The sequence below is a fragment of the Chionomys nivalis genome, chromosome X (genome assembly GCF_950005125.1).
Source record: "Chionomys nivalis chromosome X, mChiNiv1.1, whole genome shotgun sequence".
In the NCBI taxonomy this organism is placed as follows: domain Eukaryota; kingdom Metazoa; phylum Chordata; class Mammalia; order Rodentia; family Cricetidae; genus Chionomys; species Chionomys nivalis.
The window spans coordinates 72,670,051-72,696,199 of NC_080112.1; the positions used below are offsets into that span (position 1 = coordinate 72,670,051).

A 26,149-nucleotide genomic window follows, 5' to 3' on the forward strand; every position below is an offset into this window, starting at 1 on the left:
GCTGAGTCAATGAGCACTCTTAGGCTTCTGCAGGTCTCTGGGGTCTCAGGTCCTCCGTACTCTCCTATATAGTAGCCTAAGAACAATCACAGCATGTACAATGGACGAATAAATGTGGCTAGCTTTAAATTTATTTTTAACTGACAGACACAGAAATGTGAGTTGCCAATTCTCATGCGTTATAAAATATATTTTGGTTCTTCTCATACAATAAAAGGCAAATATTAGTTTATACCCACCAATTATACAAAATAACAAATGTGGTAAACCAGGTACTCAAGATTGGCAGAGTATAGGAGAGATGGCTCAGTGGTTAAGAGCACGGGCTCTTTTTTTTAGAGGACCCTGTTTCAATAATAGCACCCATACGGCAGCTGAAACTGCTTCTAACTCCAAGATTTGACAACCTCATAGAAGCAGCCTGAAAAGGTTATGTGCTATTTTTTCAAAACAATTTTATTTTTATTTACGTGTCTGCTTTTCTTTTTTCTTTTCTTTTTTTTTTTTTTTTTTTTGGTGTTTTTCGAGACAGGGTTTCTCTGTGGTTTTGGAGCCTGTCCTGGAACTAGCTCTTGTAGACCAGGCTGGTCTTGAACTCACAGAGATCCGCCTGCCTCCGTGTGTCTGCTTTTCTTTGTGTTCACCAAAGCACGTACTAATATATTGATTCTATTTAATGAAATACCATACTTTGTTCTATGATAACAAGTACTTAGAATTTGTTTTGCTAAAAGGAAAGGCTCCTCTCTTCACCTTAATCCAGAAGGTCACAAACAAGGACAGAAGCTTTAGTTTCTGTTTCCTTCTTTTTGGATTAGGTGGCTGATGTTAATCATGCAAATCTATATAAAAAAACTGGAGAGGCCTAACCTATCTTATCTTCAAGACTGAAAGCAGGGAATCTCATTGTCAGCTTTTACAATGTCCTGTGACACACCCCTGAAAGGAGCCTGAAAGTCTGTCTCAGGTCTTTGTCCTGAGAGCTAGATGACCCCATGACAACATCACCTTAAGCAGTGACTCAAAAGAATGAATCAGCAGTCCTTTCTACATTGAATGTTAAGCAATAAGGACTTGATAAGAAATTGAAGGGAACCCAATAGAATCAGAACTGAGATCAGCATCATTGGGACCAGTGTTCCAAAGGCCCTGGCAGGAATGCAGAGATATCTAAACTATGACTTAGACTATCACCATCCCTGAAGAATTGAAATTTCCTGAGGAGTCTCATGCTGTGCCAGGGAGTAAAACTGAAGGACATGTGCTAGACAATGACAAACTGCTACCAGGAAGAGATCTCACAGTTCAGACAACATTTCAACCAACGTATGCACATCTTATAATTTTTTGTTGTTATACTTCTTTTTTGTATTGGTGAGGGGTTCTTGTTGAGACAAGGTCTTAAGTATTAATTGTAGGCCTCCCTAAGTAACAGTCTGGACTTAGGCCACCTGACTTAATGTGGGTGGTATTATAAAGCAATGCTGGGAAAAGTGTGTCCCAGGACCCCCCTTTTATGATTTGTTCTATAAACCTGTATCAACAGTATAGAGAGAATGTAGGCGTGTTTGCCTCCCTTGTTAGGCCAACCTGTAAATAAGTTCATTTCCCCCCACTGATTTCTAATTTCTTTCTTTTTTTTTTTTTTTTGGTTTTTTCGAGACAGGGTTTCTCTGTGGTTTTGGAGCCTGTCCTGGAACTAGCTCTTGTAGACCAGGCTGGTCTTGAACTCACAGAGATCAGCTGCCTCTGCCTCCCGAGTGCTGGGATTAAAGGCGTGCGCCCCTACCGCCCGGCTCTTTCTAATTTTTTAAGGGAAAAAGAAGTATGTTGGAAAATGGTGCAGTAAATTCCAACACTTTATATGTTAACTAGAAAAATCAAAGTGCTGTCCAAGAATAGTTCATCCATGGATGACCTAAGCTATTATTTTCATGTCAGTGCCTAAATACAGGCCAAAATTTCAATCCTAAATTCAATTTTTACTTCCTTGAATGGCCACTTTTATTAAAATCCTATCCATCCCTTTTATTCTATTTTTTTTCCTGGGGGTGAGGGTGGATCAGAGGCATTTGACAAGGTAGGACCTTAGTAGTCAGGCCTAGCCTAATACTATTTACATCTTAACTCTCCTAACCATTTTATGAAAGCAGTTAAATGGTATTAATACAGCCATGTATTATTATGCTCCTTTCTGCAGAATTTTTAAATTTTGTAAACGTGACACTGAATATCCTGTCACAACCAGTATTCTACTGATTATGAACTGAGGTCATGTATCATTCCTTTATACTAACCAATATGCCAAAAAATTTTGGAATGCAAAGTGTTACATGGTTTTATGCATTTAGAGTCAGGTGACTATGCTAGAGAGCCTACACAGAAAAATCAGCACTGGCCTATGTTGCTTTAGGTTATTTAAGCACTAGCTCTCTCTCTCTTTCTCTCTTTCTCCCCCCTTTTCTTTTTGGCACAGGGTCTCTCTACAGGAGCCTAGGCTGGCCTCAAACTCACAAATATCCTCTTCAGGGCTGGGATTCGTGGTCTGTGTATCTATGCCTGGCTAAGAAAACAAAGACAAAAACAAACTCATTATTTTTTTTTTTTTTTTTTTTTTGGTTTTTCGAGACAGGGTTTCTCTGTAGCTTTGGTGTTATTTTTCATTTTTAAAGGAAAAATCAGAATTGCACAAAATTCCTACTCAGCATAAAGTCCACGAAGGCATTTCAACAGCAAATCAAAAGAAAACAGAGCGCACATATCATATAACCCTAAGTGAAAAGATCAAGCCAGAAATAGATGAGGTAAATGGAGGTGTTTTCCCCCTCATTACCGGAAAATGTGAAGCAGAAAGTAAAGAATCAGGAAAATGCTGACAAAAGCAAAGTAGTAAAGTTTTCTCAAAATAAAGGGTATGAGCGATTTATATTCAAACTTTAGAAGCAGAATCTACGCAAAACCATTAGTATAAAAGGCCATAAAGATAGACTAAAATACTGTTTCTGGCAATGATCTAAAGATTATCACTCTGGAACTATAAAACCTTTAGCTAATATTATAAAATATTTGTGGGTGAAACAGGACAGAAAAGGGAAAGAAGGCCGGGGGTGGGGGTGGAGGGGCACATGGCTTTTTAATCCTGGCATTCGTGAGGCAGATGCAGGCGGGGTTCCAGGACAGCCAGGGTTTTTATACAGATAAACCCTGTATTGGGGAGCGAGGGATGAGAAAGGGACTAAGTAATAGTCAAAGACTTCAACACAGCCAATAAATCCAAACTACATCTCAAAAATGATGTGACAAAGAATGAACGAGCTATGCTTGCCGAGGACCAAGAACGTTTGCAACTTTCAGTTTTATCTCATAAAACCCTTTTATAATTTTACTTACAAAAGAAAATCCTCAAAGGTATGAAACAAGTATACCAGATCAACTACTTTTACTAAACTTTTAAGCTTGAAAATTTAAGCTTTGATTAATTTTTAACTTTTATTGAAATCCTTTGTGACATGTAATTAAAAAGCTGCAGGACCATAAACAAAGAAACTGTAAATACACCTAACTTCAACTCAAGAAGCCTTGAAATTATGCATATCGTCCTTGTCCTCCCCATTTACTTAATAAGCGTACTAAGCTTCACCATGATCACACTGAAAAAAAAAAAAAATCAATCATCTAAGTTATCTGCATAACATTCTCTCAGTGGAAAGAGACCTCCTCAGGCTGCAGGGTTACGTCTCCCTCCTGTCAGACATCGGGCCATTTTTAACTGCCTCATTGAGGAATCAACTATTAACATTCGGGGGAAGGCAACTTAAAAAGAGGGCTTAAGGACATGTCTCAGAACACTTACCTAGCCTTGTTAAGCTCTAATGGGCTTGGATGCAAATAGCTCAGTCAGTAGTAGGTTGTTTTCCTAGTATGTTTGGTGCACGGTCCTGGGTTCAATTCTTAGCATCACAAGAAAACAAAACACCCTTGGTTCAAAAGGTAAAAAAATCTGCCACAAAACATGAGAAGCTGAGTATAATCCCTGAGATGAACAAGGTAGAGAAAATTGCCCCTGCCTGTTGTCCTCTGATCCCACACCCTGCTATGGCCCTCACACATATGAACACAAAAACAAATAGCTATGCTCCCATGTGCATGTTCTTCGCCCTCACTGCTTCCCCTCCCTACCTTCTAGTACATAAATATAGGGTTAACAACTTGAGGCTGAAGAGATGACTCAGTGGACAAAGCACTTTCTGGTAAAATTTTAGAACCCAGGTTGGAATCCCCAGCACAAGCTGAAAGCTCCATAGTGTTCATGTTGGCAGGACAGCACGTTTCCAATCCCAGTGCTTGGGAGGCGGAAACAGGGATTGCCGGGAGCAAGCTGTCTGAGTAGACAAAATTGGAGGCTTTTGGGTTCACAGAGAGACTTTGATTGTAAGGTAGTGAGTATATGAGGAAGACAATTGATAGGCATACCCACACACATGGAAACACCAACACATGCACGACACACGCACACATATATATAGCACAAAAAATGCAAAATGCTTGATTAGCTGTGTAACATGAGAAAGGAAAAGTGTAGCATAGAATATGGCTTGCCCTCAGTAAAAACAGTCCACATAAGGCCTGTTTTCTTGCTTCACCCCCACCCCAGCTCCCATCACCACATCGTACTGGCTCAAACTCAGGGCTTCACGTAATGTGTAAGTCCTACTTGCTGATTTTGCCAGGCATGATGGCAAAAGCTTATAATCCCAGCACCTGTGAGACACAGGAAGGAGGATCGGGAGTTCAGAGCCATCTTGATGACAGAGCAAACTCAAGACCATATGATGCATATGGGGGTAGATGGGCATGCGTACAGTGGGTGCGGTGAGCTATGGTTGCTGGTCATTGAACCGGGTGGAACTGGAGCTCCGCAGGCAGTTGTGAGCCGCCTGATTGGGTACTATGAAATTACTCAAGTTACCACACGTCTGTGTTGTATTGTTAAGCATAAAACCTCTGTAGCCCCAGAATGTCACCTGATTTTCACTAAATATTGGATCGCTAAGGAGACATGTATACAAGGAATGGTAGTTTGTTCATGGCATGTCAATCAGTATCTAGTAAAGTCATTTAACTCACAGAAAACAATTACATTAAACCAAAGATACAAACATAGTTAGGACAAACAAAAAATTTACAACAATATTTAATTTTGCTTACTAGATAGGGCTCCTGTTTTGCTGTTTTTATGTCCATATAATGGTCTATTAATTCCTAGATTATCTCAGTCTAATTTATACAAATGTACCCAAAATTGTAGTCCAGTTCTACTTTTACGCCAAGAAACGTGCCCCAAGCTGGACTGAACAGGAATTGCTCTACATACCCTTATTTTGTAACATAATACACAACAGTAGCACAATTACAAAGAAGCAGGCGCCGCTGTAAGATTATTAAAGCACTTATAAACATACTCTGCTGCCCTGAAGAACTAAAATCAAAACCCTTTTTTTCAAGCTACTCAAGTTTCCTTGTAGAGAGGCCTGAAATTCTGGCAATGTTGGATTGACCTTTCCAGACAATTAGCAGTAAGCAAGTATTAGTCTGTCCTTTCCCTTTAGATGCATTGTGCACATTGGGTTGGTCATGTTCTGAAACACTCCCCCATCCTCTCAGAATCACTTGCCCCTTGGCATCCAGTACTCTCTATGATAAGTTAAAGGACAGCAAAGGAAAAACACCGCGAAAACTAGCTTTTCAAGAAAAAAGAGAGTGATACCAGGAACCATGTCACACATGTTCCCCATCTGGATCCTGCAGGCATTTGCAACTGAAACCCCTGAAACAGAGGATGGGAGAAGTCAGTTCTTAACTGTACATTAGAAACAAGCAGAGGCATCATCATATAAAGCAAGCTGAATTGGGTATTTACAGGAATCAATAAACAGAGGTGAAGGAGAAAGATGCATTGCAAGCCAACATGCAACACAAAGATGAGGCCATGAGAGCCTACACTAGTGTGAAAGCATAAGGAAGCAAAACAAGAGAAAGAAGAAGCAAAAGGGAAAGCTATCCAAATACATGAACAAGAGAAAAACAGAAGTGGATGGGAAAGCTGTTGCCTAACGGGAGGCATAAAACACGAACACTAAGCAGAGTGACTGGGCAGCTCAGCCAGCTACATGAACGGCACAGGTCAGCATAAACACGTGCATCCTTCTGATGTTCATTGCAGTGGAAATTTAGACTCATTTTCTGATAGTCTTTCATTTAAAAAAATATATATTTTGCCATGGAAGGAAGGGGGAGGAGAAAGGAAAATTGAGAAAGCAAACTGTGAGCCTGTGTTACCAAGAGCCCATGAGAAGACAACTCAAGACAGTTTATACCCAACTGAAAGTCTTTATTCCAGCTGGCTGGAACTAAACCCAAGTATTTGGACACCTAGTAACAACAGCCTGAGTGTCCAGAGCACAAGGTTTTTGAAATTAAAATCTAAACTGGCATTTCAGTTGTCAGCTACAGGGGAGATTCACAGAAGCAGAGAGTTTAAAAGTGACTATTAAGTGGTCACCTGGAAGGGGGCCTGCACAGCAGAAGGCAGTTTAAAAGTCACTAAGATAAGTACTTACCTGGAGGGGGTCCTGCACAGGCAAGGAGTTTAGGTCACTAAGATAAGCAGTTACCTGGAGGGGGTCCTGCACAGGCAGGGAGCTCATCAATGCACTAAGATAAGCTCTTACCAGAAGGGGGTCCTGCACAGGCAGGGAGCTCATCAATGCACTAAGATAAGCTGTTACCAGGTGGGGGTCCTGCACAAAAGGCAGATGAATACTCACTAAGATAAGCAGTGACCTGGAGGGGGTCCTGCAGAGGCAGGGAGTTTAATAGTCATTAAAATAAGCAGTTATCTGGAGGGGGTTCCTGCAGAGGCAGGCAGTTAACAGTCATTAAGATAAGCAGTGACCTGGAGGGGGTCCTGCACAAAGAGGCAGCTGGAGGGAAGGAAAGATAAGTTAGCTAGGACGTACTGACCTTAGGTTTCTAGAACAGAGTTGGGTAGTTTTCCATGAGACTCTCCATCAAGGAAATCAGATTCTGCTTAAACCTGAATGGCCTCAGCAGGAATACAAGATGGAGGAACTTTTGTTCTGTTTTTCTCTGTCACACACAGTGGTGTATGCCTATAATGCCAGCATCCCAGCACTCAGAAGACTAAGGACAGCAATCGATATACATGATTATGATTAAGGCTAGTGTGGTCAAAACCATACATAAAACAAAGCAAAATAAAACAATAAGATTTTATGCCCACTAGAAAATGAGTCTGGAGCTGAAGAGATGGCTCAGCGGTTTAAGAGCACTGAGTGTTCTTACTGAGGACCCGGGTTCAATTCCGAGCACCCACATGGCAGCTCACAACTGTCTTAAAAACCAGTTCCAGAGGATCTGACACCTTCACACCAATGCACATAAAATAAAGTTAAATAAACGATAAAAAAATTTAAAAGAAAGAAAATGAGTCTGAGAGAGACTTGGAAATTACTGAATTAAGTTCATCTAATCAATCAGATTTAAATCAATTCAGAATTCAATAAACAGTATCAATCCCACACACACTCAAATTATTTCTTAAGGAAACTTGAAAAGACAATCAAATAAGCAAGGCTAAGAAAGCATTCTTGATACTACGTATACTCCAAAACCACAACTACTAAGCCATCCCCAAGCCCTACCCCCCCAAAAGGATCAGATTCAAGGGCTTTAGGACATCTCCTGATAAACTGGCCAAAATCCCAAGACTTGTCATAACACAAAAGTTTTCCTCAAAATGATAAGGTGACAAAATTCTATATAATTCAAAATTTTGAAAAACAAGATCTTGGAGTATTGTTCAGTGGTAAAACACTTGTCTAGCATGTGTGAGAGAGACCCTAGCTTCAATCCTTAGCACTACTGAATAAATACAGAGACACGAGAATCAGGATGACAGTCTAGACTCAGCTACCATGGCAACTATGATGTCAGCTTGTGTCTCAAAAATAGCTACGTCTCAAAAATAAAATAGATTAAAAACAAAGAAACTAAGTCAGATAAAGGAGTAAACAAACTTATGGAAGAAAATACTACCGTCCATGGAAGAATCAGGAAAGACTTAAGATACAGTTATGAACCAATTTGCAAAAGAATGATTCAAAAGCAATAAATAAACAGAAGCTATTCATCTGCAGTACGGCAAACAAGATGAGGAAGTTAGTTAGCAGAAGGGAAAAAGCAAGAAAATGCTAGGAGAACGGCGTTGTAGAGCTACCTGTGAGACTGACAGAGTTTACCAGAGACGCTGTCAAGCTCCAAAGATAGTCAGATATGATATCACTTTGATGCTAGCTTGCCTTTCAAGTTTCAAAGCAATTAAATAATACTGGTTATACTTACATTAGCTGGATTGATTTAGGGTGATGAAATTTTGATTTACACATAGGGTGAAAAGACATTCACATATAACTAACAATAGTAGAAAATGGCCTAGACCTGATAAATAGTCCATACATACAAAGAAAGATGCAGGTAGAAAGGCCATGCCCACAAATCCAAAAACCTCAAGTTAAGAGTGATGGAAGTCTTAAGGAGAGAGGAGATTAAGGAGACCGTCTAAGCATTCCTGTCCTCAACAAAAGCAAGGTGACATGAACAAAGAACCAGAGATAAGCTACAGCAGTCATGATACTCCACTAGAGACAAGTTTTAGAAACTTAAAAATGTTCATACAATGAAATATGGATTGAGAGGAATACTCTTCCAGATGGTGATAGCTACTTTTAATTTTTAAAACACACCTGGGAAGCTGGAACCTGAATTGAGGAACTGTCTTCATTAGATTGGCCTAGGGCCATATCTGGGGGAATTTTCTTGATTGCTGTGGGTTGCAGGGGCCCAACCCATTAGTCATGCTACTGCTAGGCAGGTGAGCCTGGGCTGTATGTGAGAGATAGCTGAGCAATGCAGAGAAACAAGGCAGCTAGCATTCCTCCATGGTCTCTACAGTTCCTACCTTAAGGTCCCTGCCTTGGCCTAGCACAATGACATGCTTTCCTTCTCCAAATTTTTGTCAGTCAGTGTTTAACCACTATAAGAGTAAGCAAATTACGGCAAAAAGGAATGCAGCTACTTGGCATTCTAATAAAACAAATCAATTTTACAGCATAACACACAATAGTGATGACAGAAGTACGGAGCTTAGCTAATCTCTGTGTTCTTTGGAATGAAAAAAACTGTGGTATGCAAACATGTCGTCAGCAGCAACAAACTGGATGCTTAAAAATCACAGTTGAGCATGGTGACACCTCGAACTCTGGTTGATTATTGACAATCGCTGCAGGGTAGGAGTCAATCAGAGCTCCACAGGGAGATTTACAGGACTGGGTTAAACTAAAACAAAAATCTTCCAAGATTTTACAAAGGAGGGACTGGAAAGATGGCTCAGCACGAAGAGCATATTCTGTTCTTACAAATGATCCAGGTTCTGTACCTTCAGGTCTAGGGGTCTGTAATCCCTTTTCTGACTTCTGTGGGCACTACACACGTGACAAACTTACATACATGCATGTAAGACAGTAATAGAAAACAAAAGAATCTTAAAAGGATATACCTGAGGATTAAAGTCATAAACATTAGAAGTAAAACGTAATAAAGCAGGTATGGGCAAACTGCAGCTTCCACACAAACACAGCTCACTCACTTTTTTTTTTTTTTTTTTTTTGGTTTTTTTTGAGACAGGGTTTCTCTGTAGCTTTGGAGCCTGTCCTGGAACTAGCTCTTGTAGACCAGGCTGGTATCGAACTCACAGAGATCCGCCGGCCTCTGGCTCCCAAGTGCTGGGATTAAAGGCGTGTACCACCACCGCCCGGCAGCTCACTCACTTTTTATGAAATGGTTTTGTTGGAACACAAATGCACTTCTTTTTATATACTGCCTATATTTGTTTTCATTCAACAACAGCAAAACCCATACAGCCCATAAAAATGAAACTATCATACATAATATGAAAACATTGCAAATTAGCATGGGAGTATAAGCCAGTGGTGGCAAAGCTGAGTGGATACTCACAGAGGAGCTGCGAGAATAGTATATTATGTTAGAAGCAGAATACTGGAAAAGGATTTTGAAAATTATTTCCCCGAAATCCTTACAGATACCCATAGTATACCTCCCAGCCCTGAATGTGCAAGATAGTACGAATACTAACTTTTTTTTTTTTTTTTGATTTTTCGAGACAGGGTTTCTCTGAAGCTTTTGGTTCCTGTCCTGGAACTAGCTCTTGTAGACCAGGCTGGCCTCGAACTCACAGAGATCCGCCTGCCTCTGCCTCCCGAGTGCTGGGATTAAAGGAGAGCGCCACCACCATCTGGCTACGAATACTAATTATAGGTGGGTTGAGAGCTAGCTGAGCACTGCCAATTCTCCCAGCACCCACATGGAGGCTCACAGCCATCTGCAGCTCCAGTTCCAAGGAATCCAACATCTTCTTTCCTCCAAAAGGACCAAGGCACACATGAGATGTGCACACACATATATGTATGCTAACTACTAATACATATAAAATAACTTTTTAAAAAGAGAAAATCCAAGCCGGGCGGTGGTGGCGCACGCCTTTAATCCCAACACTCGGGAGGCAGAGGCAGGCGGATCTCTGTGAGTTCGAGGCCAGCCTGGTCTACAAAGGGAGTTCCAGGACAGGAACCAAAAGCTACGGAGAAACCCTGTCTCGAAAAATCAAAAAAAAAAAAAAAGAAAGAAAATAAATCTTTAAAAAATTGTAAAAATGAATGAATTATAGACGATAGGAAATTATCCTTATGCTCATCTTATGAAAAGTGGAAACTAGGTGTATTATTCGTGTCACATGTCTGTGATTGTGAATTTGAGATTGGGCAGGATTAAAAAAAAAACAAACAAAAATACTAAATACATATATAATAGGTCAAAGAAAAGGAAACTTGAAGTTGGGCAGTGGTGTCACACGCCTTTAATCCCAGAACTTGGGAGGCAGTGGCAGGCATATTTTTATGAGTTCGGGGCCTGGTTTACAGAGCGAGTTCCAGGACCGGCCCCAAAGCTAAAGAGAAACTGTCTCAAAGAAGAAAGAAAGAAAGAAAGAAAGAAAGAAAGAAAGAAAGAAAGAAAGAAAGAAAGAAAGAAAGAAAGAAAGAGAGAGATACTTGAACTCTCTACACATGTAATTTTAGGTTAGGCCAGACAAAATATCTGAAATATGGTATAATAAATTTCAATATGTGATCAAGCCTGGTTGCTCAAGCCTTAATTCCAGACTTTAGGAAACTAAGTTAAGAGAATTGCCTTGAGTTTGTGGCCAGCCTGAATACATAGAGAGATTCAAGACTCCCTAGGCTATATATAATACCTTGCCTTAGAATCAAACCAATTGTCTTTAAAGCTAATATGTTCCATCCCATGTCTTGAACCATAACAAAAGTCAAATTCACAAAAAACAAACAGACATCAAAGTTGCAATTCAGTGTAAGAAACTCACACCTAGTCAGGTAGGTAGGTGGTGGCTCATGCCTTTACCCTTGCACTCAGGAGGAAGAGGTTGGGGTTTAAAGCCAATAATGCAAGTTCCAGGACAGTATGAAGTACAGAGAAACCCTGTCTTGTGAAATCAAACCAGCCAGAGCACCAACAAAAAAAAAACTCAAATTGTCTAATGTATTTGAGATTGCTGGCTCTATTCCCAGCACTGCAATCGTGAAGGAGGGTCAGGGAGATGGCTCAGTGGAGAAAGACAGATTTGGCGGGACCCAACTGTAAGCCAACACTCCTACAGTGAGATGGAAAGTACAATGAAATTACCGAAGCTGAGGCAAATTAGCAAGGAGTGCAGAGCACTACGATACAAGCGCAAGCAGAAACAAGAGAAACTGGCTCAGGGAGACAGAAGGAAAGGCTTGAAAGCTGTCCTTTCTCCACACACTGCATACAAGTGAGCACCTGGACTCACTAACCCACTTACAAATACAAACAATAAAGAAAAGAATTAAACAAAAGTAAAATGGAAGCTGGGCGGGATGTCACACACCTTAATTTCCCACACTTGGGAGGCAGAAGCAAGACTGGTCTATAGAGCTACTTCTAGGACAGCCAAGGAGAAACTGGCTCAAAAAACCGCAACAACTAAAACAGGAAATAAAACTCAAAAAGCCAAGAAATAACCTGTTTTATATCATTAGGAATCAAAAATACACAAAATAAAATATTAAAGGAGAATATGTTTTGCTTTCACAAACATTAAAATTGTTTTTCTTTCCTTTTTTTGGTGATATTTGAGAATAGAATTACATAATATGTAGTACATGCTGGCAGCCATCTTGTAGTGATGTTCCAGCCTCAGCCTTCCAACTGCTGAAATTACAGGCATGAGCCACTATATTCATCTTGCAATTGGTGAATTTTTTAAAAAAATTCTTACTATAGTTTACAAGTATCAATGTGTGATGTGTGAAAATGGCTAGTCTTATAGTCACTACAAGAACTGTCCACTTCATGCAATATTAGGAAATCAGCATGATAGTTAACAACTGACCTACAACTACAAGCATGCTAACTTTAATTTTCTCTATGTAGATATAATTAAAAGAGCAGTTTGGGCTGGTGGGTAGCTCCCTGGAAGTGTGCTTGCCTAGCCTGTAACACTCCTGGGTTCTAGCCTCCAGCACAGCAGAAAAAGGCAGAAGGGAGAACAGTAACTGGGATGAGTCTAAATAGCAACTGTAAAACAATGGCCTCTATTCAAACCTTGGAATACTGTGTTCCAGTTTGAAAATGGTGCCACTTGCCGGGCGTTGGTGGCGCACACCTTTAATCCCAGCACTCGGGAGGCAGAGGCAGGTGGATCTCTGTGAGTTCGAGACCAGCCTGGTCTACAAGAGCTAGTTCCAGGACAGGCTCCAAAACCACAGAGAAACTCTGTCTCGAAAAAACCAAAAAAAAAAAAAAAAAAAAAAAAAAAAAACTCAAAAAAAAAAACCCCCCCCCAAAAAAAAATGGTGCCACTAAAGCATATTTAATTGCATGTCATATGTTTGAGATCTCCTTAGTTGGAAAAAGCAGGCAAAAAAAACCTATCATTAGTGAGTCCATCAACAAATGACAAAGCCTGTCAATATCCCCTACTCAAAATTTGAACCCAGAAAGAAAACACTAATGAATTAAACAAAGAATAAAATTATAAATAGCAAATTTACCAAACTGAACTCAATGTCCTTGGGAGTATGGAGTTTTTTTTCACAAATGTAAGGCAAGCTCAGTCTTAGAAAAGCTATTGAATGCAACAAATAACAGAAAATGGCCAAAGGGGAAAGAGTTGTATTTTTTTGTTGTTGCTGTTGAGATAAGTCTTATTATACAGCCCTGACTGAGCACTAGCTCAGTCTCCAAACTGCTGGCCTTCCAGAAATAAGCCTTCAACAATTGCTTACCTAATAGAGTTAGATACCTGTTCCTTTCTTTGTTCATCTGTCCTTCGGAGATATTGATAGAAGCATTAATTACTCAGAAGCCTGAAAGTCAAATAGAAGAACTGACATAGTAAATCATGAAACCTATAGTTTTTAACTTGGCTATTAGGACCGTGTTATAACCAAAGGAAAAATTATACATAGAAGACAAATGTTCTGCACAGGCTCATGTGTTTGAAGACTTTGGCCCAAGTCACGGGTGCCTTGGTATTCATTGAATCTTTGATAAGGGCAGTCTGGTTGACAGAAGTGGGTTAGGGCAAAAAGAGCTTTGAGCAAAATAGCCACCCAGCCTTACTAGTGCCCCATTCTCCCTCAGAATGCTAGAATAGCCAAAAGTTGCCACAGCAATGGTGGGAGCATCCCCATCCACACTATGATGGACGGTATTTTCTTTTCTTTCTTCTTTTTTTTTTTTTTTGGTTTTTCAAGACAGGGTTTCTCCGTAGCTTTGGAGCCCGTCCCGGAACTAGCTCTTGTAGACCAGGCTGGCCTCAAACTCACAGAGATCCGCCTGCCTCTGCCTCCCAAGTGCTGGGATTAAAGGCGTGCGCCACCACTGCCCGGCTTGGACGGTATTTTCTGAAACTGTAAGCCAAACAACAAAGCCATGGGCTGGCAAGATGCTTCAGTGCTTTCAAGGCTAACCATCCAAGTCCCATCCTTGGGACTCATTTGGTAAAGAAAAGAACCAACTTCTTATTTATTATAAAATAAGTCAATATGTATCTTAAGTTTTACCTCAAGATTGTAAAAAATTCCTTTGTTCAGACCTAATGCTTTGTGCCCCTACCATAAAAAGGTGGGTTCAGAAAACGGCCTTTTGCCACAGTCTAACCAAAAAAAAAATCTCTGGCTGTGGTCTCAGCTAGCTGATAAGCTTTTTGTGCACCATGGAGATTTTTTATTTTTATTTTTTTCCTGGATTCTGGTTTCTGGAATAAAGTTTGCTTCTGGTTTATTAAACTTTGGTGGTTTGTCAACATCTTTGTGTGACCTTCCCCTGCCAGACCCACAAAGGGGAGAAAAGAAAGGAGGATATGATAAAATATTATATACTAAAGGAAAAGAAAGCAGAAAATGAGGGTGTGATGTTTCACACCTAGACCTTACTCATAGTACTGAGGAGATACAGGAATATTTGCAATTTACAAAATCCTTGATCACATAACAAGATTCTGCCATAAAAAACAAAATAAAACAAAACACAACCAACCAACCAAACCAACAAAAAACAAATAAAACATGGGAGCTTGGAGATGGCTCAGTTGTTAAGGGCTCTGACCACTATTCCAAATGATCAGGGTTTAATTCACAGCATCCACAGCCATTTGTAACTGCAATTCTCAAGAATCAGATATACTCTTCTACCCTTCGTGACCAAACATGTACATGGTACAAACGTGTGCAAAAACTCATTCACATTGAAAAAAATCTTAAAAAAATAACAAAAAAAGCTGTTTATTATGGACCATGCCTATAACTCTCACACTGGGGATGTAAAGGCCTGACTGAGGATGTGTCAAGGCCAGCCTAAGACACACAGTGAGACAGTCTTTAAATTTTTTTAATTAAATTAAAAAAATAAATAAATAAAAATAGAACCAGACATAATGACTTATGTCTTTAATCCCAGCACTTGGGAGGCAGAGGCAGAGGCAGAGGCAGAGGCAGAGGCAGGGGCAGAGGCAGAGGCAGAGGCAGAGGCAGAGGCAGAGGCAGGCCTCTAGAGTTAGAGGCAGAGGCAGAGGCAGGCCTCTAGAGTTAGAGGCCAGCCTGGTCTACAGAGTTCGTTCCAGGACCTCCAGGGCTGTTACACAGAGAAACCCTGTCTTGAGAACTTAAAATAAATAAATAAAATGATAAAAAGTGAAAAAAGAGGTTTTCAATGTCAATTTGGCTCCATTACATAGCTAGACCATGTCTCAAGAAAACCAAAGAGGGGAGGATCTCAAAGAATGCAAGGACTTATTTTACTATATTACTGTAGAGGCAGAGTCTACAATTCTAGTTGTAGTAGACCATCCCTGACTGACTGTACTCTTTCAGTTGGAAAAGCTGATGAGTGTTATTCCTGGTGTTATAGGAGAGCACAGTCAAGAAAGCTGTGTAACACTAGCATGGTGGCCCAAACTGATAATCCCAGTACTTAGAAATCGGAGACACAAGGATTACAATCAGTTTAAAACCACACTTAGTTTTCAGAATATAACTGCCTTAAGATAGGTGGTAGTTGAGATCACCTTTAATCCCATCATTCGGGAGACAGAGGCAGATGGATCTCTGTGAGTTCAAGGACAGCTTGGCTACAGAGCACTTTACCTGAAAGTCAAGGCTACAAGCCTTTCTACACACACACACACACACACACACACACACACTAAAAATTAGCATCAAAAATTCAAAATGGGGCCGGGCGGTGGTGGCGCACGCCTTTAATCCCAGCACTCGGGCGGCAGAGGCAGGCGGATCTCTGTGAGTTCGAGACCAGCCTGGTCTACAAGAGCTAGTTCCAGGACAGGAACCAAAAAAGCTACAGAGAAACCCTGTCTTGAAAAAAATTCAAATAAATAAAAAAGAAAGAAAGAAAGAAAGAAAGAAAGAAAGAAAGAAAGAAAGAAAGAAAGAAAGAAAGAAAGAAAGAAAGAAAGAATTCAAACTGGGGAATCAGCATAGATACAAATTGTCCCTTTGAATGTGACAGTTGCATGACTGGGGCAGACTGAGGGGGTCACTGGCAGCGGCACCAGGATTTTTCCCTACTGCTTTTATGTAGTTTTTGGGAAGCTACTCCTTGGATGGATACCTTGCTTAGCCTAGATATAGCCTTGGACCTTCCACAAAGCAATGTGCACTCTCTGAGGAATGGATGGGGGTGGGGTGGAGGCGGTATATGGAGGAAATGGGAGGGAAGAGGGAGTAGGAACTGGGATTGGTATGTAAAATGAAAATATAGTTTCCTTTTTCAAAAAAAATTAAATTAAAAATAATTAGTCACCTATTATAATAAAAAAAAATTCAAAGTGGGGCTAGGGAGATGGAGGTAAAAGCACTTGCACGCCAAGCCTGAGGACCCAAGTCTGAATCCCCAGGACCAAAGTTAAAGCTGAGTCTGTACCGTGAGCATCTGTAATCCCAGTGCTCCTATGAGAATGGAAGCTGAAGGTGTTTCTGATGTACAGAGGTAAATAACAGAGATCCTGTTTCAAACCAGGTAGAAGGCAAAGATGCCACTCTAGATTTACCTCTGACCTGCATTTGTACCCACAGAACACACACAAAAAAAATCTAACAGTGAGAAAAATTTAGTTCTAGAGACAGGGTAAAAGGATTTTAAAAAAATCTGTCTGGTGGCTGAAAGAGCATAAGAGATGAGTTTAAGGCCAGGCTGGTAAATAGTGAAACCCTGTTTCTTAACAAAAAGAAACACACAAATGAAAGCTGTACAGAGATAGATAACTTTTTTTTATGAATGAAAAATACAGCCAGGTGGTGGTCACATGCACCTGTGATACCAGCCCTTAGAAGGCGGATACAGGCAGATCTCAGTGAATTTGAGGCCAGCTTTGTCTACAAACTAGCGAGGATAGCCATGGCTACACAGATAAACCCTGTATTGCCAAACTAAACCAACCTCCCACCACACAAATAAAAAAAAAATGCCATGCTGTCTTGGAAATTCTTTCGGGGACATGAATTTGGCTGTCTTAAACCAATGAGGTATTCTGCTTTCACGACGTCTTTTCATGATTCATTTTTTTTTAACATTTTAAAATTATGTTACTTATTTGTGTGTGTGTGTTTATGACATGTGCCACAGTGTGGGTGAAATGTAAAAGGAAATTTTTGGGCACTGATTCTCTCCTCCAGTTGTATAGGTTTCAGGGGACTGGACTCAGGTTGTCAGGTTGTTTGGTGGGTGACAAGCATCAACACTGACCCACCTTATGGAGGAAAATTGTATTTAAGATCTTGCTACAAAAATATTGTCATTTATGTAAGATCCTGAAATCGATGCAACTGAGCATAAATACATAAAGCTGTCACCTCTCTTGAAAAGATAACGACCGGGGTCTCTAGAGTTGGCTCAGTAGTTAATGGCACTGACTGCTCTTATGAAGGACACAGGTTCAAGTCCCAGCAACAACACCACAGCTTACAATTGTCTGCATTCCAGTTCCAGGGGATGAATCTAACCTTCATGGACACTACACATACCTAAATGTGGGAAAATGTTCACACTATAAAGATGAATAAAGAAATAAGGAGAGGAAGAAAAGTGTTGGAAAGTGTCCACATAGTTGTGCTTGACACAAGGTAGGATGGAAGAGAAACTGCTCTGAAAGATGTTAGTCTGAAGAACACGATCACTTCACTCCTCACTATTGGCCAGGGGAGGACAAAGGCACCTTGAGGCCAAATTATAATGCATATATTTGTGTGTGTTTGTGTGTAGGAAGTTAAGGCCTAAGAGGCCAAACAGAACCACCTGGCATCTGCCTGGCACTGTCACAGGTCCTGATCATGCCTTGCCAATGATGGAGCACGTGATGTTTCCTGAAGAGCTAGAAACAGGCATTATCAGAGGTCCTGATGATGCCTAGCCAAGGAGGGGTGATGATGCTATGTCAACGGTCAAAGGATCTAAAGCCCTGGGTGTTGGGTGGGGGTTGTAAGTTTTTTCCATTGTTAACTGAATGAGTCTGCCCTCTCCCTTTCACCACTCTCAGCATCTATGATTGTTGATGCTTCGCCTTCTTATCTCCTCACCGAAGGAAGACATTAGGGCCAAGCTATATGTGTGTATACCTTTGTCTACTTTATCCTTTTGGCACGGGATCTTTTATTGAAACTGGAACAGACTTGGAGGCATCAAGCCCCACTGGTCCTCATGTTTCTGTCACTCACAGCACTTGAGTTACATGTGTTTGCGTACATACACTTGGGTGTGTGCATTCATGAGTGAGAAAAAGGTAATAGATCCCCTGGAGCTGGAGTTATAGGATGCCTAACATGGATATCAGGCCCGAACTAGCATGCTTTGAAAGAGCAGCAAGCCTTTTTTAACATGCTGAGTCATCTCTATAGGTCCCACACCCAGCTTTTTATGCAGGTGTTGAGAAGTATTGAGGAGTATAGCAACTGTTCTTATCCACTGAGCCATTTTCCCAGCCATCAGATTCTAATACTTTAAAATGTAAAAACAGGGCTGGTGTCCAGTGGTAGAGTGCTTACATAGCAATGTGTAACATCCTAGGTCCCAACCACAGCACTGTCAACAACAAGGAAATTAAAAATGTTAACTTGTCAAGCCTGGTGGCAAAGGTCCATCGCCTGTAACTACTTGGAAGACTGGGGCAGGAAACCACACATTTAAGTTTGGAGGGGCTACTGAGTAAATTTAATATCAGCCTGGACAATTATGTGACATCCCTCTCTCAAAATAAAAATAGATAAATAAATGGATTACTGGTACAGTACTTGCTTACCATGCATAAGGCCTCAGGGTCAATGTGTAGTAACACACACACATACATGTATGCGCATGTATGCAAACAAACACATACAAGCAATCAGATAAACAAACCAAAAAACCTTAAATAGAAAATGGGGAGCAGGCCAGTGCTGGCCCACCCCTTTAATCCCAGCACTTGGGAGGCAGAGGCAGGTGGATCTCTGTGAGTTCGAGGCCTGCCTGGACTACAAGAGCTAGTTCCAGGACAGGCTCCAAAGCTACAGAGAAACCCTGTCTCGAAAAACAACAATAAAAACGCAAAAAACAAAAAAACAACAAAAAAAAATGGGGCAGGGGTTGGGGGTGCTAAAAATGGCTCATTTGTTAAGCTGTTCTTCCTGAGGTTTTAGTTCCCAACACCGTGTGGTTGCTTAGAACTGTCTTAACACCAGACTCCAGCCACTTTCCTGGACTCTACATGTATGCAGTACACAAAATACCCGTACACACATATAAAACAATAAAAAAATTAAAGAAAATTAGAGGGTTGTATGAGTGGCTCAGGGGGAAAATTGGCTGTGGCTGTGAGGTCATGTTGTGGTTAAATTAACAGCATTGTGCGAGGTGGGAGGGCAATGCAATGTGAATTGTGCTTTTAAGTCCTAATTTTTAGAAACCTGTCTTTGTTTATTAACCTCACTGTCTCTGTGACAAAATACCAGAGACAAAACAACTTAAGAGGAGGAAAAAGCTTATTGAGTCACAGCTTCAAATGTTTCAGTCCATGGCCCACTGGCCCTGTTCCCTCAGCCTGTGCCTTTGATAGCCTGATCATCCTGAAGCCATACCCTGGATGCTGAGACTACAGAAGCTCATCAACATACCCTGTTGCGTCCATGCACGCTCTTGTTCTTCATTTTCCTGGGCAGAAATTCAGATGCAAACCTATATCAATTTGTAGGATCAGCTGTAAAAGCAAGTCTCCTAGAAATAAAAAGAAAAGAGGATTTAACTTACAGTGGGAATGGCCAGACCTCCTGAAGAGGCCTAATGCTAATATTTCAGGCTCTACAGACCATACAGCCTATATACCACTCAATTACGCTGCAGCACTAAAGTCCACAGACAGTAATGAGTGTAGAGGACTATGTTCCAACAAAACCTTCTATCAAGCAGGAGCTTGCGGGGCTGGTAGTACAACTCAGTGGTAGAGCACACATGAGCGTTAGGTACATCCCTGACACAAAACCAATCCAAAAGCTTCTGTCACCTAGCTCACTTGCCTTAGTTGTCATTTCTGGTCTTCTGGCCCTCAACAGCGCTGACGAGACTGGGAAGCATATGGTCCACTCAAACCATTCAGAAGGATACATAGTTATGTCAGATAAGCTATGCTTAGAAATGGCATTTCAGTCAGGTGGTGGTGCACCTTCATCCAAGCACAGGGGGAGGCAAAGACAGGTGTATCTTTGTGTGTAATCGAGGCCAACCTCGTCTACAGAACAACTTCTAGGAGACCCACAGTTACAGAGAAACCCTGTTTCAATCCCCGCCTCAAAAGAAAAATGACATTTTAACTATTCTCCCTAGCCAGAAGTGAGAACAAAGCCAGCCTTTATTTCCCTACTGACCTTATGTACTGTGTGCCATTATCACTAGGGGAGTCCCCTCCTCTTCTCTTCTGAGATCACTCACTCATAGGATCCAGCAAACTGCACAGCATATTTTAAAAGTTATCTTCCTCAGAGCCAGAGATATAGTTCACTGGTACAACAACTGTTAGTATGTCTAAGATCCTGGGTTTGAGTCTGAGCATGAGGGGAGAGAGAGAGAGAGAGAGAGAGAGAGAGAGAGAGAGAGAGAGAGAGAGAGAGAGAGAGAGAGTTATAATCTAGCCGAAAGAAGAGCAACAAAAGACTCTCTGCCACTGTCTGCGATCTCCAACGATCAGCTGGATCAGCCTTCATTTCGTAAAGAGGCAATGGCAGGTGTAAACAGTGGCAGAGACCTGTAATCCCAGCACTCAGGTAGCGGTAGTCAGAGATTGCCAACTTGCAGATTATGCTGGACCAAAGCTCCTGGTTAACCTGGGCTAAAGGGACCCTGTCAAATCTTTAAAAACAAAGAGAAAAGAGAGTGGGGAGAAGAGAGGAAAACACAAGATACTGCTTGGTTTAATTCAATCATCTTTTCTTGTTGTTATTGTAGCCTATGATGGCCTCAAACTAGTAATCTTCCTACCTGAATCCTACTGGGACTACAGCCCTCTACAGCCCTCTACTTGGCTGGGCGGTGGTGGTGCATGCTTTTAATCACAGCAGTCAGATCTCTGTGACTTTGGGGCCACCCTAGTCTAAAGAATGAGTTCCAGAGAAGAAACCTTGTTGACAAACCAACATAAACAAAGAAATAAAATAAAAATAAAGCAGAAAATCAAATAACATTTATGATACATTATACTTTTATTATTTAGCCATTTAACCTACCTCTCAAAAAGGAAAAGTCTGTTAAGAGCATGGCCTTATTAACACCTAGAATAATCTCTCGGGTACTTAGTTAAGTACTTACTACCCATCGAAGAAGCCAGAAATGCCACATGGTGAACACTTTCTTTTTGTTACCAAATGAGAAACCTCACGAAAAGCATTAACAACTTACTAAGGCTTACCAGCTGCCTCCCAAGGCATCCGTGGAAACAGTGATTCATCCTGGTGGGCTGGTGAATCTTGAACAGGAAAGCCTGAGGGGCAGACCTTAGAAGTTTATCTTGATCAATGACAAAATTTAGCTCCCCAGCAATCTGCACGTTAAACAGGCATCCCAGGTGATTTGATATGTAATCATATATACATATACACACATACACACTTTTTTGTTTGATTTTCGAGACAAGGTTTTTCTGTGTAACAGCCCTAGCTGTACTGGAATTAGCTCTGTATACCAGGCTGAACTCGAACTCAGAGATCGGCCTGCCTCTGCATCCCAAGTAAGAACTGGTGTGCCACCACTGCCCAGCCTATAATCATATTTCCTATCATGTTAATTATCATCAGATAAGTGAGATCTGACACTGTAATACCCTTATGGCTAATGCTTTTACCAGTTATACGGAGACTGAGGCAAAACGATTGCCATATCTTAGACCAGGCTGAGCTACATACTGAATTCTTCAGCACCGCCCAACCCAAACCCAAGGTAATTAATCATCTTTAAAATGATAAAAAAAAAAGGCTTTTAGTGGGCATCAAAATTTATTTTTATGTAGATAGATTTAAATTCAAATCTACTCCCACAACTAATCTTAGAATATTTCCAATTTCACCATCTATAAAAACAAAAAATGACAAAAGGAGGTTAGGTTCTTTTTTTTTTTTTTTAAATATTTATTTATTACGTATACAATATTCTGTCTGTGTGTCTGCAGGCCAGAAGAGGGCACCAGACCCCATTACAGATGGTTGTGAGCCACCATGTGGTTGTCGGGAATTGAACTCAGGACCTTTGGAAGAACAGGCAGTGCTCTTAACCTCTGAGCCATCCCTCCAGCCCCCTGGAGGTTAGGTTCTTCATTCTTTAGTATAGCTTGAATATTTTAATCTATTTTCACATAATGGGTAAATGTGAAGTAATTGTCTGATGCCTTGTAAGACCACCTTCCCTGTTCCTTTTCATTAACTTGGCAAGCCCAGTAGAGACAATGAATCACTTACCAAGATTTTACCATGATTTTAAAACTATATTCTTAATAATCTCACTGGTCCAAAAGAGCTCAATTTTTCTCTTCACAGGGAACATATTTCTGACAGCATCATCTGGAAATAGGTAAAGAAACAAATTAAGATGGAACAGTCAGCTGGGTGGTGGTAGCACACACCTTTAATCCCAGTACTTGGGAGGCAGAGGCAGGAGGATCTCTGAGTTTGAAGCCAGTCTAGTCTACAAGAGCTAGTTCCAGGACAGGCTCCAAAAGTTAGAGAAACCCTGGCTTGAAAAACAAAAACAAAAACAAACAAAAAAAAAAAAACAAAAAAAAAAAAAACCAAACCAAAACAAAACAAATTAATAAATAAAGATTGAACAGTCAAGGAATGAAATCAAGCTTTATTTTCTTTCTGCTTTTCCTCCTTTGCCATCCATGTAGTCATAACACAGACATCTCATTTTTCCCTTCCTCTACTTTATCTCTCCAGGGTAGTTCTAAACATTAGCTTACTCCCTGGCACAACAAATAAATGAATAATATATTTATGTTTATAACTAAAACCAGTATTTTACTCTTGCCATATACCCATTTTTGCTTTATAAAAATATATATATATATATATATATATATATATATATATATATATTTGTTTTGTTTTGTTTTGTTTTGTTTTCGAGACAGGGTTTCTCTGTAGCTTTGGAGCCTGTCCTGGAACTAGCTCTTGTAGACCAGGCTGGTCTCGAACTCACAGAGATCTGCCTGCCTCTGCCTCCCAAGTGCTGGGATTAAAGGCATGCGCCACCACCGCCCGGCTTAAAAAATATATTTTTTAAAAATTTTATGTGCATTGGTGTTTTTTTTCTCCATGTATGTCTCACAGAGTTACTGACAGTTGTGAGCTGCCAAGTGGGTGCTGGGAATTGAATCAGGGTCCTTTGCAAAAGCAGTCAGGGTTGTTCTCTCTCTCTCTCTCTCTCTCTCTCTCTCTCTGTGTTTCTATGTGCAGCACTGGTTGTGCTACAACTAGTCTACAACTAGGCTGGCCTTGAACTCAAAGAGTTCTCTGGTATGATTAAAGGTGTCCTGGCACTGCCTGACAAAATCAGTGCTCTTAACCACTGAGCCATCTCTCCAGTCCATTTTTGCTTTTCAAAAAATCTAACCCCTTGACACTATCATGCACATATACAATATATTTTGATCACACTGTCCCGTTACCTTCTCTTCTTCCTTCTATGCTCCCTGTATTCCTTCTTTTCTGAAAAGCCCTTCTTCCTTCTAAAGTTAACTTTGGATAAGCAAGGTAGCATAAGCCTGTAATCCAAGCATTCTGGAGACTGCGGCATAAGGATTACATAAAAGGCCAGCATGAGCTATGAAGCAAGAATGTCTCAACAAAAATAAACAAAAAAACCTCTAAAGGCTATAGGATTGAGTGCAGGGGTAGACATCTTGCCAAGCATACACAACCTGAATGACTCCTAGCTCTCAACAAAAAACGTTAGTTTGGGTAGAGATACCAAGTAACTATACAAAATTCTCAAATATATATGAACTCTAGACCTTAATTACATTCCAATCTTTCCCCTGAGGCTTCATTAGCCTTATCTTTGAATGTAGGACAGGTTGGACTCCTTGACCAGCTTTTATGTCTGGCAGTCTTATGAAGCTACATTCCCTATTTCTGACCAGGATAGCCCAACACAACATGTGATGGTATATGCTATCTCCAGCGCACAAAGGCTGAGGCAAAAAGACTGAAACCTCAGTTCAACCTTAGCAAACTCATCTCAAAGGAAGAGAGACCCTCAAAGGTAACCAATCCTTCGTTTAGTCATCATCAGGAGATAGCATGTGACTCACAAAACTCTTGGTTCTGAATAAATAAATAAATAAGTAAGTAAATAAATAAATAAATAAATCACAGTCAGTTATTCAGTAGCAAATAAAATACAGCTGCTGCTCTTGTTATCAATAGTGGCTAGTCTCTTAATCTCCAAGACTTCTCAGTGGTGGAATAACTTGGAGGTAAGATGTCAGAGGAAAAGCCAAAGGCCTCAAGTATTCCTTGGTTCTAAGGGGGCATCCTATTGCTTGTATGTTTACAGTCGCTAGGTGCTTACCATAAAAAGTAACCCAAAAATCTAGCAATTCAGCAATGAACCAAAAAACCCAGGCTATTAACCTGCCATTAGATGTTACTGGTACCAGCTAAAACTGCTAGGCTTCCTGTGTCTTCGTGACTCATAAGTAATCATCAACCTAAACCTCAGAAAGACTAAGGATCTGATTCCTAGGGCTCAAGTTGCATAGTTTCAATCACCACCAAAACCAGCCAATCACCATCAGTTCTCTGGTCTATTAGTGGCCAGAAAAGCTCTCTCACTATACGTGGGGAAAGTCTGGTGCCTAGCCGACTTGTGGAGAGAGCAGACACCTTAAGGGAATTTGATTTCTCCTTTTATTGGGGGGAAACTAAATGTGGAATTTACTAGATTAAGATCTGCACAGCCATGAGCAGCTGCTGCCACTCCCTATTTTAAAATGTGTTTAACCCATAGAGCCAAAAGTGGGAAAAGGAATGTGGACATGACCTAACAGGGAAATAAATGGTAAGTATGAACCGTGGTCTGTAAAATGCCTGCACTTGCCTGGTTGGCAGTTCCTTTCTCTGGGTGGAAAAAAAGAAGCTTATTACCACAGCTCCCTGCTGTCTTGATGCAGACTCGCTCTTTTCTAAATGAATGTCTTAGCTTCCAAGTCCTGCTCTATTTACTTCTGTTAAGGTTACTGCATTGAAGAGGAAAAGAACTTTGTCAGATGCAAAAACCCTAAAACCCTTCAGGGAACAGATCTTTGTATCTGAATCCACTCAAGTCCAAGGCCCTGAGTTAAGATGCCTAGTATTGCCAACCAATAATAAAACCTCAACTCAGTGGGAGTAGACTGACGAGACGAGCTGCATCGGTGTTCAGAGTGCCATGCTGAATGAATTCAAGGCCTTGCTCAACCCCTTGCAAAGTAAGAAAAAAATCCCCACAATTTCTATTAAGGACAAAAACGAAGCCATCCAGGCTAACAAGTGAGGTATATTTCTCCTAACTTTCATGTGTAAGGATAAACAGGAGGGGCTGGAGAGATGGCTCAGAGGTTAAGAGCACTGGCTGCTCTTCCAGAGATCCAGAGTTCAATTCCCAGCAACCACATGGTGGCTCACAACCATCTGTACTGATATCTGGCGCCCTCCTCTGGCGTGTGGGAGCACATTGAGGCAGAATGTTGTATACATAATAAATAAATCTTAAAAAAAAAAAGGATAAACAGGAGCTCTGAATTTATCAAAGTTATAGCAACCATTTTCTTAAATTTCTATAATGCAATCTAAGTCAAATATTCATCCATAAGAATAAAACAAAAATGTAGATTCCAAAAATAAAAATGTAAAAATAAAGAAATATAAAGTTAGAA

The 26,149-nt window shown here is 40.6% G+C and overlaps 1 long non-coding RNA gene across 4 annotated transcripts in view; it reads right to left on the reverse strand.

Annotated features, from left to right (window-relative positions):
* LOC130867326 (uncharacterized) overlaps positions 1–26,149 on the reverse strand; it is a 55,114-nt gene that overhangs the window by 16,530 nt on the left and 12,435 nt on the right. For 3 of the 4 annotated variants that reach the window (XR_009056455.1, XR_009056456.1, XR_009056454.1), the window contains 5 exons: positions 22,689–22,790; positions 21,647–21,718; positions 20,610–20,786; positions 19,863–19,962; positions 13,485–13,565 (listed from right to left, as the gene is read on the reverse strand). This is a non-coding gene — a long non-coding RNA (uncharacterized LOC130867326). The remainder of the gene's footprint in view (positions 1–13,484; positions 13,566–19,862; positions 19,963–20,609; positions 20,787–21,646; positions 21,719–22,688; positions 22,791–26,149) is intronic. The other variant, XR_009056457.1, reaches the window with a different exon arrangement.